The 14,789-nt window shown below is 43.9% G+C and overlaps 1 long non-coding RNA gene across 1 annotated transcript in view; it reads left to right on the top strand.

Moving 5' to 3' along the window:
- The window catches only part of LOC112253653, a 20,009-nt gene extending 6,797 nt beyond the window's left edge, over nt 1-13,212 (top strand). Inside the window, exons 2-3 of the long non-coding RNA XR_002954052.2 lie at nt 11,767-11,892; nt 13,065-13,212. This is a non-coding gene — a long non-coding RNA (uncharacterized LOC112253653). The remainder of the gene's footprint in view (nt 1-11,766; nt 11,893-13,064) is intronic.
- The last annotated feature ends 1,577 nt before the right edge of the window (nt 13,213-14,789 follow it).

The raw sequence follows: 14,789 nt of genomic DNA, 5'->3' as shown, positions 1-14,789 counted from the left end.
TTCTGGCTGTGCCGGGTGGAGATTATAATAGAACATGGCCAAGATGTTCAAATGTTCATAAATGACCAGCATGGTCAAATAATAATAATCACAGGCAGAACAGTTGAAACTAGAACAGCAGCACGGCCAGGTGGACTGGGGACAGCAAGGAGTCATCATGCCAGGTAGTCCTGAGGCATGGTCCTAGGGCTCAGGTCCTCCGAGAGAGAGAAAGAAAGAGAGAATTAGAGAGAGCATACTTAAATTCACACAAGACACCAGATAGGACAGGAGAAGTACTCCAGATATAACAAACTGACCCTAGCCCCCCGACACATAAACTACTGCAGCATAAATACTGGAGGCTGAGACAGGAGGGGTCAGGAGACACTGTGGCCCCATACGATGATACCCCCGGACAGGGCCAAACAGGAAGGATATAACCCCACCCACTTTGCCAAAGCACAGCCCCCACACCACTAGAGGGATATCTTCAACCACCAACTTACCATCCTGAGACAAGGCCGAGTATAGCCCACAAAGATCTCCGCCACGGCACAACCCAAGGGGGGGCACCAACCCAGACAGGAAGATCACATCAGTAACTCAACCCACTCAAGTGACGCACCCCTCCTAGAGACTGTATGAAAGAGCCCTAGTAAGCCAGTGACTCAGCCCCTGTAATAGGGTTAGAGGCAGAGAATCCCAGTGGAAAGAGGGGAACCGGCCAGGCAGAGACAACAAGGGCGGTTCGTTGCTCCAGAGCCTTTCCGTTCACCTTCACACTCCTGGGCCAGACTACACTCAATCATATGACCCACTGAAGAGATGAGTCTTCAGTAAAGACTTAAAGGTTGAGACCGAGTTTGCGTCTCTCACATGGGTAGGCAGACCATTCCATAAAAATGGAGCTCTATAGGAGAAAGCCCTGCCTCCAGATGTTTGCTTAGCAATTCTAGGGACAATTAGGAGGCCTGCGTCTTGTGACCGTAGCGTACGTGTAGGTATGTGCGGCAGGTCCAAATCAGAGAGATAGGTAGGAGCAAGCCCATGTAATGCTTTGTAGGTTAGCAGTAAAACCTTGAAATCAGCCCTTGCCTTGACAGGAAGCCAGTGTAGAGAGGCTAGCACTGGAGTAATATGATACATTTTTTGGGTTCTAGTCAGGATTCTAGCAGCCGTATTTAGCACTAACTGAAGTTTATTTAGTGCTTTATCCAGGTAGCCGGAAAGTAGAGCATTGCAGTAGTCTAACCTAGAAGTGACATAAGCATGGAATAATTTTTCTGCATCATTTTTGGACAGAAAGTTTCTTATTTTTGCAATGTTACGTAGATAGAAAAAAACTGTCCTTGAAACAGTCATGATATGTTCTTCAAAAGAGAGATCAGCGTCCAGAGTAACGCCGGGGTCCTTCACAGTTTTATTTGAGACGAATGTACAACCATTAAGATTAATTGTCAGATTCAACAGAAGATCTCTTTGTTTTTTGGGACCTAGAACAAGCATCTCTGTTTTGTCCGAGTTTAAAAGTAGAACGTTTGCAGCCATCCACTTCCTTATGTCTGAAACACATGCTTCTAGCGATGGCAATTTTGGGGCTTCACCATGTTTCATTGAAATGTACAGCTGTGTGTCATCTGCATAGCAGTGAAAGTTAACATTATGTTTATGAATGACATCCCCAAGAGGTAAAATATATAGTGAAAACAATAGTGGTCCTAAAACGGAACCTTGAGGAACACAGAAATTTACAGTTGATTTGTCAGAAGACAAACCATTCACAGAGAGAAACTGATATCTTTCCGACAGATAAGATCTAAACCAGGCCAGAACTTGCCCGTGTAGACCAATTTGGGTTTCCAATCTTTCCAAATGAATGTGGTGATTGATGGAATCAAAAGCAGCACTAAGGTCTAGGAGCACAAGGACAGATGCAGAGCCTCTGTCTGATGCCATTAAAAGGACATTTACCACCTTCACAAGTGCAGTCTCAGTGCTATGATGGGGTCTAAAACCAGACTGAAGCATTTCGTATACATTGTTTGTCTTCAGGAAAGCAGTGAGTTGCTGTGCAACAGCGTTTTCTAACATTTTTGAGAGGAATGGAAGATTCGATATGGGCCGATAGTTTTAAAAATATTTTCTGGGTCAAGGTTTGGCTTTTTCAAGAGAGGCTTTATTACTGCCACTTTTAGTGAGTTTGGTACACATCCAGTGGATAGAGAGCCGTTTATTATGTTCAACATAGGAGGGCCAAGAACAGGAAGCAGCTCTTTCAGTAGTTTAGTTGGAATAGGGTCCAGTTTGCAGCTTGAAGGTTTAGAGGCCATGATTATTTTCATCATTGTGTCAAGAGATATAGTACTAAAACACTTGAGTGTCTCTCTTGATCCTAGGTCCTGCAGACTCAGGACAACTGAGTTTTGAAGGAATACGCAGATTTAAAGAGGAGTCCGTAATTTGCTTTCTAATAATCATGATCTTTTCCTCAAAGAAGTTCATGAATTTATTACTGCTGAAGTGAAAGTCATCCTCTCTTGGGGAATGCTGCTTTTTAGTTAGCTTTGCGACAGTATCAAAAAGGAATTCCGGATTGTTCTTATTTTCCTCAATAAGTTGGAAAAATAGTGTAATGGTAATGGCATTGAAGCTCGTCTGGAGGGTTGTTAACACAGTGTCCAAAGAAGGGCCAGAAGTATACAGAATGGTGTCGTCTGCGTAGAGGTGGATCAGAGACTCACCAGCAGCAAGAGTGACATCATTGATGTATACAGAGAAGAGAGTCGGTCCAAGAATTGAACCCTGTGGCACCCCCATAGAGACTGCCAGAGGCCCGGACAACAGCCCTCTGATTTGACACAATTAACTCTATCAGAGAAGTAGTTGGCGAACCAGGCGAGGCAATCATTTGAGAAACCAAGGCTATCGAGTCTGCCGATGAGGATGTGGTGATTGACAGAGTCGAAATCCTTGGCCAGGTCAATGAATACGGCTGCACAGTATTGTTTCTTATCGATGGCGGTTAAGATATAGCATGTGAATTGAACATCCTTGCAGGCACCATGTGAATTGAACATCCTTGCAGGCACCATGTGAATTGAACATTCTTGCAGGCACCATGTGAATTGAACATCCTTGCAGGCACCATGTGAATTGAATGTGTGAGGTGTTGGTTACAAGCAGGGAGGCAACTAACCTTTTCTTAACCGACTGAAAACCAGCAGTCTGACAGGGGTTGTATGACAGGAACAAGGAGTGGTTGGGTGAACTATGAGGAGCCTAACCTGAGATATAAACACTTGTGTTGGCTCCCTGAGCCGTTGGCTCAATGGGATGATAGTCTCGGGTTCAAATCCTCTGGGTCCCAGAACACCTACACTGTTCCTTCTCATCTGTAAGAATAGAAGAAGAAGAAGAAGAAGATGAGTGTGTATATTAAGAAGAAGAGTGTGTGGGAGAGACACCTGGTGATAGAGATGAAAGGATCCTCACATTGAGGAGGCAGCTTTTGGCGTTTCCATGGAGATGAGAGAGGAGGGACGACAGATGTTGGGGACGTGTAGAGAGCTCAATCAACTCTCCTCCTCTCTCTTCTCTCCTACTCTCTCTCTCACACACTCTTTCTCTCCCCGTCTCCTCTCCTCTCTCCTTTCTTAGTACCTCTTCACTTGTCTCCTCTCTTTCTCCATCCCTATCCTCTCTGCCCTCTGTCAGAAGCTTCTGCCTACTTTAACTAACATCGCTAGTTAGTGAGCAGTCTTCTACTTCAGTTAACGCCAACCAATGACACATCCCTGTCATTATATCACAGTTAATACACTGTGGCGAATGAAAGCTAGCATGTTGTCTCACACAGCTAACAATGCTACTAACTACTAAGACAACACACAGCATCAACAGCCTTATCTCTCCCACTGGTACTCATTGAGCTATGAGAGATCTAAGCCAGGCACATTAATAATGGAACACAAACAAGCAAGTGCGAGGCAGTGTGTTTGTGTGTGCATGTGTGTGAGCATGTGTGTGTTTGTGAGTGTGTGTGAGAGCATCTTTCCTGTGAACAGAAATCCAAAAAGGTTATGAACATCAGTGTCAGAAACATCTGGATTACTGTTCACCTGGAGAGGTTGGAGGTTGTTTTTTCACCTTTGACCTGCTCTTTTAATATCAGAGGAGAGGCTTCGGTGCCTCAGGGATGGATATAAATAGCCCTGTGTGTGTGTGTGTGTGTGTGTGTGTGTGTGTGTGTGTGTGTGTGTGTGTGTGTGTGTGTGTGTGTGTGTGTGTGTGTGTGTGTGTGTGTGTGTGTGTGTGTGTGTGTGTGTGTGTGTGTGTGTGTGTGTCTGAGTCTGAGTCTGTGTATGGTTACTATTGACCCAACCAACATACTTGGCTCAAATCCATCAATATCACTGCTTTAGGAGAAAGAGTAAGATATATACATATGTACATCCACCCACATGCAGCCAGCTACACAAATGCACTCAAGTACATATGTTCATATACAAGGATTCAGACCCCTTCACTTTTTCCACATTTTGTTACGTTACAGCCTTATTCTGGAATGGATGAAATCGTTTCCCCCCCTTATCAATCTACACACAATACCCCATAATGACAAAGCAAAAACTGTTTTTAGAAATGTTTGCAAACTTTGCAAAATAAATTAAATATGACATTTACATAAGTATTCAGACCCTTTACTCAGTACTTTGTTGAAACACTTTTGGCAGCGATTACAGCCTTGAGTCTTCTTGGGGATGACGCTACAAGCTTGGCACACCTGTATTTGAGGAGTTTCTCCCATTCTCCTATGCAGATCCTCTCAAGCTTTGTCAGGTTGGATGGGGAGTGTCACTGCACAGCTATTATCAGGTCGCTCCAGAGATGTTCGATCGGGTTCAAGTCCGGTCGGGTTCAACCACTCAAGGACATTCAGAGACTTGTCCCAAAGCCAATCGTACGGTGTCTTCGCCCCAGTCTGAGGTCCTGAATGCTCTGGAGCAGGTTTTCATCAAGGACCTCTTTGCACTTTCTATGCACCTTTTATCTTTCTCTCAATCCTGGCTAGTCTCCCAGTCCCTGCCGCTGAAAAACATCCCCACAGCATGATGCTGCCACCACCATGCTTTACCGTAGGGATGGTGCCAGGTTTCCTCTTCAGGGCAAAGAGTTCAATCTTGGTTTCATCAGACCGGAGAATCTTGTTTCTCATGGTCTGAGAGTCTTGTAGGTTCCTTTTGGCAAACTCCAAGCGGGCTGTCATGTGCTTTTTACTGAGGAGTGGCTTCTGTCTTGCCACTCTACCATAAAGGCCTGATTGGTGGAGTGTTGCAGATGATTGTCCTTCTGGAAAGTTCTCCCATCTCCACAGAGGAACTCTGGAGCTCTGTTACCTCCTTGACCAAGGCCCTTCTACCCTGATTGCTCACTTTGGCCGGGTGGCCAGCTCTAGGAAGAGTCTTGGTGATTCCAAACTTTTTCCATTTAAGAATGATGGAGGCCACTGTTTTTGGGGACCTGCAATGCTGCAGAAATGTTTTGGTACTCTTCCCCAGATCTGTGACTCGACACAATCCTATCTCGAAGCTCTATGGTCAATTCCTTCGACCTCATGGCTTGGTTTTAGCTCTGACATGCACTGTCAACTGTGGGACCTTATATAGATAGTATATAGTGTGTGCCTTTCCAAATTATGTCCAATCAATTGAATTTACCAGAGGTGGACTCCAAACAAGTTGTAGAAACATCTCGAGGATGATCAATGGAAACAGGATGCACCTGAGCACAATTTCGAGTCTCATAGCAAAGGGTCTGAATACTTATTTAAATAAGGTATTTCTGTTTTTATTTTATTTCTAAAAACCTGTTTTCACTTTGTCATTATGGGGTATTGTGTGTAGATTGATGAGGAATTATTTTTATTTAATTCATTTTAGAATAAGGCTGTAACTTAACAAAATGTGGAAAATAAAATAAAATAAAAAAAGACCTAAATGTCCACTGTATCCCCTTGTTCCTGTCCTTCTATGGTAAAATAACCACGTCTCCATGCTTCCTTGTATGAACAACATCCTAACACCCTTAACCAAACACCCCGCAATAGCATTACCATGGAAACTAGAGCCTCAGGGTCCGACCGTGGATCACAATGAACGTCTCCCCTGTAATTCTCTCTCACTCTCTCCCACTTTTTCTTTCTTTCTGTCTTTCTTTCTTTCTGTTTTTCTCCCTATTTCTTCTCTCTCTCTCTCTCTCTCTCTCTCTCTCTCACTCCCACTCACTCTCTCTTGCTCTCTCTCTCTCTAATAGAATGATTCTCCAGAGACTGATAAAACTCAAGTTGTCAAAGTACCAATGTCACACATCCATATCCTGCCCTCCTTTTTATTCAAGTCTTTATTCACATATTCTCAAATGTAGCTTGCAGCACTGTCTGAGGCAGATACTGTGGTCCATATTCTCAAATGTAGCTTGCAGCACTGTCTGAGGCAGATACTGTGGTCCATATTCTCAAATGTAGCTTGCAGCACTGTCTGAGGCAGATACTGTGGTCCATATTCTCAGATGTAGCTTGCAGCACTGTCTGAGGCAGATACTGTGGTCCATATTCTCAAATGTAGCTTGCAGCACTGTCTGAGGCAGATACTGTGGTCCATATTCTCAAATGTAGCTTGCAGCACTGTCTGAGGCAGATACTGTGTCCATATTCTCAGATGTAGCTTGCAGCACTGTCTGAGGCAGATACTGTGGTCCATATTCTCAGATGTAGCTTGCAGCACTGTCTGATGCAGATACTGTGGTCCATATTCTCAGATGTAGCTTGCAGCACTGTCTGATGCAGATACTGTGGTCCATATTCTCAGATGTAGCTTGCAGCACTGTCTGAGGCAGATACTGTGGTCCATATTCTCAGATGTAGCTTGCAGCACTGTCTGAGGCAGATACTGTGGTCCATATTCTCAGATGTAGCTTGCAGCACTGTCTGAGGCACATACTGTGGTCCATATTCTCAGATGTAGCTTGCTGCACTGTCTGAGGCACATACTGTGGTCCATATTCTCAGATGTAGCTTGCAGCATTGTCTGAGGCACATACTGTGGTCCATATTCTCAGATGTAGCTTGCAGCACTGTCTGAGGCAGATACTGTGGTCCATATTCTCAGATGTAGCTTGCAGCATTGTCTGAGGCAGATACTGTGTCCATATTCTCAGATGTAGCTTGCTGCACTGTCTGAGGCAGATACTGTGTCCATATTCTCAGATGTAGCTTGCAGCACTGTCTGATGCAGATACTGTGGTCCATATTCTCAGATGTAGCTTGCAGCACTGTCTGATGCAGATACTGTGGTCCATATTCTCAGATGTAGCTTGCAGCACTGTCTGAGGCAGATACTGTGGTCCATATTCTCAGATGTAGCTTGCAGCACTGTCTGAGGCAGATACTGTGGTCCATATTCTCAGATGTAGCTTGCAGCACTGTCTGAGGCAGATACTGTGGTCCATATTCTCAAATGTAGCTTGCAGCACTGTCTGAGGCAGATACTGTGGTCCATATTCTCAAATGTAGCTTGCAGCACTGTCTGAGGCAGATACTGTGTCCATATTCTCAGATGTAGCTTGCAGCACTGTCTGAGGCAGATACTGTGGTCCATATTCTCAGATGTAGCTTGCAGCACTGTCTGATGCAGATACTGTGGTCCATATTCTCAGATGTAGCTTGCAGCACTGTCTGATGCAGATACTGTGGTCCATATTCTCAGATGTAGCTTGCAGCACTGTCTGAGGCAGATACTGTGGTCCATATTCTCAGATGTAGCTTGCAGCACTGTCTGAGGCAGATACTGTGGTCCATATTCTCAGATGTAGCTTGCAGCACTGTCTGAGGCACATACTGTGGTCCATATTCTCAGATGTAGCTTGCTGCACTGTCTGAGGCACATACTGTGGTCCATATTCTCAGATGTAGCTTGCAGCATTGTCTGAGGCACATACTGTGGTCCATATTCTCAGATGTAGCTTGCAGCACTGTCTGAGGCAGATACTGTGGTCCATATTCTCAGATGTAGCTTGCAGCATTGTCTGAGGCAGATACTGTGTCCATATTCTCAGATGTAGCTTGCTGCACTGTCTGAGGCAGATACTGTGTCCATATTCTCAGATGTAGCTTGCAGCACTGTCTGATGCAGATACTGTGGTCCATATTCTCAGATGTAGCTTGCAGCACTGTCTGATGCAGATACTGTGGTCCATATTCTCAGATGTAGCTTGCAGCACTGTCTGAGGCAGATACTGTGGTCCATATTCTCAGATGTAGCTTGCGGCACTGTCTGAGGCACATACTGTGGTCCATATTCTCAGATGTAGCTTGCAGCATTGTCTGAGGCACATACTGTGGTCCATATTCTCAGATGTAGCTTACAGCATTGTCTGATGCAGATACTGTGGTCCATATTCTCAGATGTAGCTTGCAGCACTGTCTGAGGCAGATACTGTGGTCCATATTCTCAGATGTAGCTTGCGGCACTGTCTGAGGCACATACTGTGGTCCATATTCTCAGATGTAGCTTGCAGCATTGTCTGAGGCACATACTGTGGTCCATACAGTATTCTCCTCTGCATATAGAGACTCCATCCATACAGATGACAAAAACATTGAAAAGTTTAGATGTCATAGCTCATGTGAAGGACAGGTCAACTTTACATGAAATGAATGCTCAATCATGCAGTGCAGACATTATCAATGGTTTTTCACCTCTCTCCAAATATGATCACTCACTCAGATCACTCATATGCAACCATCGTAGCATACAGCGAACATAAGTACAGTGTGTGCTTGTTTTATACTTCATTTCCATGTGACTTCAAGCAAGAAATGTAATTATCTCCGGTCCTATGATGCATTGCATTACTGCCTATTGATACACACGCATATTCGCATGCGCACACGCATGCACACACACACACGCACGCACGCGCACACATACACACACACACACAGCTGTTAAACAAGGTCAGTTTGTTATTTAGGTGAGTGAGAAAGTTACAGACACACAAATATCATACCCCCCCTATAAATGCTAACCTCCCCTGTTATGATTTAATGGTGTAAGGTTAGCACGTCTTGGTGGTATGAAATGTGTGCGTCTGTAACTTTCTCACTCATCATTATTGACGATCCATTCAGGATTATCTGTAATCATGGTGGTCTTTAGAAACATTTTATATTCTTATTTACAATAAAAATTACTCCAAAACGGCAGAATACAGGGCCAAATACTTTTTACTACTTTTTAATACATATATAAGTGAATATGTCCGAAAACTTTTGCTCCCCTAAAATTGGGGGAGTCTGTACAAAAAGTGGATTCACCCGATTTGGATGAAAATACCCTCAAATTAAAGCTGACAGTTGACACTAACCTCATAGTCAAAGTTTGATTTCAAATCCAAAATTTTGGAGTATACTGAGTATATAGAGCCAAAAGATGAAAACATGCTTTACTGTCTCAATAATTACGGGAGGCACTGTAAATCACAGAAGACTAAAATATAACAAAACCATTTGACATAGAAACACCAGATTTTTGGGTGTTTTTTGTTTTTTTAAAAAGTCAAGTTTATTAATTATGATATTGTGAAAATTATTAATAACCTTCCACACGAGGCCACATATGAAGAAAGGTCACATATCTACCAGGGTGTGTGTGTGTGTGTGTGTGTGATTGTGAGCATGTGATTGCCATGGGGCTGTAAAGATAAACGCACTCATACACACATCACCATACATGGAGTTGGCTTGACACTGATGGTGGAAATCACACTCCTGTGGTTTAGCTGAAGGTAGGTCAGAGTAAGTAACACTCCTGTGGTTTAACTGAAGGTAGGTCAGAGTAAGTAACACTCCTGTGGTTTAACTGAAGGTAGGTCAGAGTAAGTAACACTCCTGTGGTTTAACTGAAGGTAGGTCAGAGTAAGTAACACTCCTGTGGTTTAGCTGAAGGTAGGTCAGAGTAAGTAACACTCCTTTGGTTTAACTGAAGGTAGGTCAGAGTAAGTAACACTCCTGTGGTTTAGCTGAAGGTAGGTCAGAGTAAGTAACACTCCTGTGGTTTAGCTGAAGGTAGGTCAGAGTAAGTAACACTCCTGTGGTTTAACTGAAGGTAGGTCAGAGTAAGTAACACTCCTGTGGTTTAACTGAAGGTAGGTCAGAGTAAGTAACACTCCTGTGGTTTAACTGAAGGTAGGTCAGAGTAAGTAACACTCCTGTGGTTTAACTGAAGGTAGGTCAGAGTAAGTAACACTCCTGTGGTTTAGCTGAAGGTAGGTCAGAGTAAGTAACACTCCTGTGGTTTAACTGAAGGTAGGTCAGAGTAAGTAACACTCCTGTGGTTTAACTGAAGGTAGGTCAGAGTAAGTAACACTCCTGTGGTTTAGCTGAAGGTAGGTCAGAGTAAGTAACACTCCTGTGGTTTAACTGAAGGTAGGTCAGAGTAAGTAACACACCTGTGATTTAACTGAAGGTAGGTCAGAGTAAGTAACACTCCTGTGGTTTAACTGAAGGTAGGTCAGAGTAAGTAACACTCCTGTGGTTTAGCTGAAGGTAGGTCAGAGTAAGTAACACTCCTGTGGTTTAGCTGAAGGTAGGTCAGAGTAAGTAACACTCCTGTGGTTTAACTGAAGGTAGGTCAGAGTAAGTAACACTCCTGTGGTTTAGCTGAAGGTAGGTCAGAGTAAGTAACACTCCTGTGGTTTAGCTGAAGGTAGGTCAGAGTAAGTAACACTCCTGTGGTTTAACTGAAGGTAGGTCAGAGTAAGTAACACTCCTGTGGTTTAGCTGAAAGTAGGTCAGAGTAAGTAACACTCCTGTGGTTTAGCTGAAGGTAGGTCAGAGTAAGTAACACTCCTGTGGTTTAGCTGAAGGTAGGTCAGAGTAAGTAACACTCCTGTGGTTTAACTGAAGGTAGATCAGAGTAAGTAACACTCCAGTGGTTTAGCTGAAGGTAGGTCAGAGTAAGTAACACTCCTGTGGTTTAGCTGAAAGTAGGTCAGAGTAAGTAACTGGCTGCCAAGTGGGCGTCACATCACTGTTCTGTCTCTGGCATATCATGTTGCCAAGTACATTGCTAGTGAATGACCAGTCCTTTAGAGTACTGGTAGGGAGCGGCATGGAATCCTGGGTAGGGAGCCATGTTTGGCTGAATCTCTTTAACATTTACAAGAGCCATGATGATGCTATCTCATGACTGGTGGACCTATTTACCTTTGACCTTACAGCTGAGCACAGGTAATGGGGGATTGCCTGTCAGCATGGAACATACTTGACACCAGGTGTGTGTACACCTGGTTTACTCCTGTGTGTGTGTGTGTGTGTGTGTGTGTGTGTGTGTGTGTGTGTGTGTGTGTGTGTGTGCGTGTGAGGATATCCATCCTCCTCCATCAGCTGTGTGTCCTCAGCAGGGAAGTGTTTCTCTCCAGCACTCTTCAGACGACTAGAAAGCAAACAAACACTTTCACATCTAACTGCTCAACAACAAAAAACATCTTTAAACAAATAAGGCCTCTTTGATACCCAGATATTCTACTGTATAAAGAGACACAGGTGGTGTTTTCATTAAGAAGAAAAGACCTCCCTCGGCTTTTCCCAGAATCCTGTGTTGTTTCTCCCAGCAGGATCTGCGCCCTGTCAGCCCATTGGGTGGTGTGGCCCGGGGAGAGATGGAAGGAGGTGGAGGAAGGGGTTAGAGGTTACAAGACTATTTCCTTTTCTTTCCACCTGTCTAGTTATTTTCAGATCAGTGCAGATGTGGAAAGGGGGTGATACATTGGCCGTGTTCAAGAGCATCAAAACGACTGCAGGTGACTGCTAACTGACTGACCGTAGATGAAAGTCGGAGAGTGAAGTTGGAGGTAGGTGCACCTGCGACACCCGAAGGTCATACAGTGTAAGGGTTTTCCAACAGCAAGGCTCATATTAATATGGCAGTGTCAACATAGCTTCTATTGTTTAAAAAAATTGTTTTAAATAAATATCCAAATAAACTTTTCTAACCCTAAAACATATCACACACTCATAAAAGGAAAACATAACATGTCTACAATTCATTGGTTAGAGAAACTTTCATTTTTATCCCCTGTAGCTTTAGAATCCTGGCAATGTTGGTTCCTGTTTCAGTCAGGTCTTTGGCCATGTTCACGTGGGTCAAAAAAAACATTGATTGACAAATAGCGCCTCCCAAAATCCAGGTGATGGCTGCATGGCGCAGTTGGTGAGAAGCAACTGCAGCGACTTGAAGGGCGACTTCATAAAAAAACAGATTTTTGTAAAGTTAATTCAGTCGACATGTAGTCAAGTCTTTTTATAACCATAATGCAACACACTTTGAAAGGCCAACTTTGTTGGTCAAACAAGCACTCATTTTCTTTCCATCTAGTTTGCCACAGAATGGCTGATTTACGGCCTCCCGGGTGGCGCAGTGGTTAAGGGCGCTGTACTGCAGCGCCAGCTGTGCCACCAGAGACTCTGGGTTTGCGCCCAGGCTCTGTCGTAACCGGCCGCGACCGGGAGGTCCGTGGGGCGATGTACAATTGGCCTAGCGTCGTCCGGGTTAGGGAGGGTTTGGCAGGTAGGGATATCCTTGTCTCATCACGCACCAGCGACTCCTGTGGCGGGCCTGGCGCAGTGCGCGCTAACCAAGGTTGCCAGGTGCACGGTGTTTCCTCCGACACATTGGTGCGGCTGGCTTCTGGGTTGTATGCTCACTGTGTTAAGAAGCTGTGCGGCTTGGTTGGGTTGTGTATCGGAGGACGCATGACCTTCAACCTTAGTCTCTCCCGAGCCCGTACGGGAGTTGTAGCGATGACACAAGATAGTAGCTACTAAACAATTGGATACCACGAAAAAGGGGTAAAAATAAAAAATTTAATTTAAAAAAAGAATGGCTGATTTATATTTTATAGATTTGTTCTATAGTGAATTAACCATTACCAACATTCATGAGCCTCTGTAACTTTTTCTTGTAGACCTAAACACACAGCACATTCTCTCTCATCACCCTGCTCCTTTCTCTCCCTCCCTCCAGGCATTGGACAATGTCCCTCTGCTCCTCTCCATCCTGGCATGTAGAAGAAGAAGACACGGGCGCCTTGGTGCGGATCACTTTTGTCAGGGTGGTGACCAACAATGATCACTGCCCTGACAAAAGTCATCCGCTCCAGACACTGATCTAAGGTCAGTTTGGTGTTTTGGTCGTAATGGTTAAGGTTTTGATTTTGGATTCATGAGCTGATTTGAGATCTGTGCCTAGGAGTATAAACGCCCTACGCAACAGACTGATGGAGAGGTAATTTATCGCCCTCTAGAGGATACTGAACTGCATTGTCATAGTAGCTTGACCTCAAATAGCCAACATTGTTTTCCATAGAACACAGCATACCTTTAAGCAGTAAAGGCCTGAGGGGGTATTGTATTGGCCAATATACCCCCTTAAGCGCTGTTCTTACGCACGACGTGAAGTGGAGTGCCTGGACACAGCCCTTAGCAGTGGTAGTGTATACTGGCCATAGGCCTAAACCATAAACCCCTGAGGTGCCTTATTCATATTATAAACTGGTTACCAACATAATTAACAAGCATTTTATGTCATACCCATGGTATATTGTCTGGTATACACACAGCTGAAATGCTATTTCTGTCAATCAGCATCCTGGTCCCAAACTACCTGGTTAATAATAGACTATAAATATAATTTGAACTGTATGGCGGTGTCTATAGCTAGATGTTGGCTAGAAGTACAACAAAGTGTGTGAAATTCGAACGGTAAAATCCATAATTGGTGATGGAGTAGGTCTACATTTAATCTGATTCAGCAATAATAACATGGCTAATCAGATTAGCAAGCCCCGTTACAAGGTTGTAACTTTATCGTAAAAAGTAAGAATATCTTTGGAGTCACTTCTAGACGGTTCTTTTCCATTCGTCATAACATGTTTCCCGTGAAACTCTAAGTGCCAATTCATTGGCTAACCTACCGGTTTGTTCTACGACTCTTAGATGACGATTGGTCGAAATAATGTACATCAAACAAATTGTGCGTTCTTATTGGTAGAATGTTTTAAGCCCCGCCTCTAAAAGTAACACATTATACTTTCCTTCTTCCCGGAGCAGTGCTACATATATCTGTGCTAGGGGAAACTTCACCCAAAGCCACTTTCTTAACACAGTTCCGTCCAACATCACATTACAGCAGACATGGACCACATGATCAACTGGAAGGTAAGTCAGATATGTTAATAAAAGTCTATTCATTAGTAACAATTAACATATGCTGAGCATCCCATGTTGTATTGTGTTCTATAAATCGTCCCTTATTTCGCTACGAGGTCGTTGATGTCTGGCAAGCTGCCCATCCTCTCCAATGTTGTTGTGATTTGATAGTGACACTTGCTATTTGCATGGACAGTGCAGTGTTACGTTTTAAGATGTTTTTTATTCTCTTGTTGTTGGTTAGCTACATTGTTATGAGTGCTTTGTACAGTGACGCATATGCAACGTTTTTAGGATAGTCTTGCTATAAATACTGCAGCCTACGCAGCACCGTTTATGTGGTCTAGTTCACGAGGGTCGTCTTGAGAAGGCATTGCGCTGAGAAGCAGATCTAAAAGTCAGCTCATTTTACAAGTAACTGAACTGATAGGTTCTAATTATAGAAAGATCAGCTAATTTGTTTTGAGGTGTGTGTATGTGTGTGACAGACAGAAGACAGGCCTAGTATACGGATGGTTGCAGCTGTCCTGCCAACTATGGT

The sequence above is a fragment of the Oncorhynchus tshawytscha genome, linkage group LG07 (genome assembly GCF_018296145.1).
Source record: "Oncorhynchus tshawytscha isolate Ot180627B linkage group LG07, Otsh_v2.0, whole genome shotgun sequence".
Taxonomy (NCBI): domain Eukaryota; kingdom Metazoa; phylum Chordata; class Actinopteri; order Salmoniformes; family Salmonidae; genus Oncorhynchus; species Oncorhynchus tshawytscha.
The sequence above is the reverse complement of the archived record's forward strand: the minus strand, read 5'-3'. Positions and strand labels throughout refer to the sequence as shown.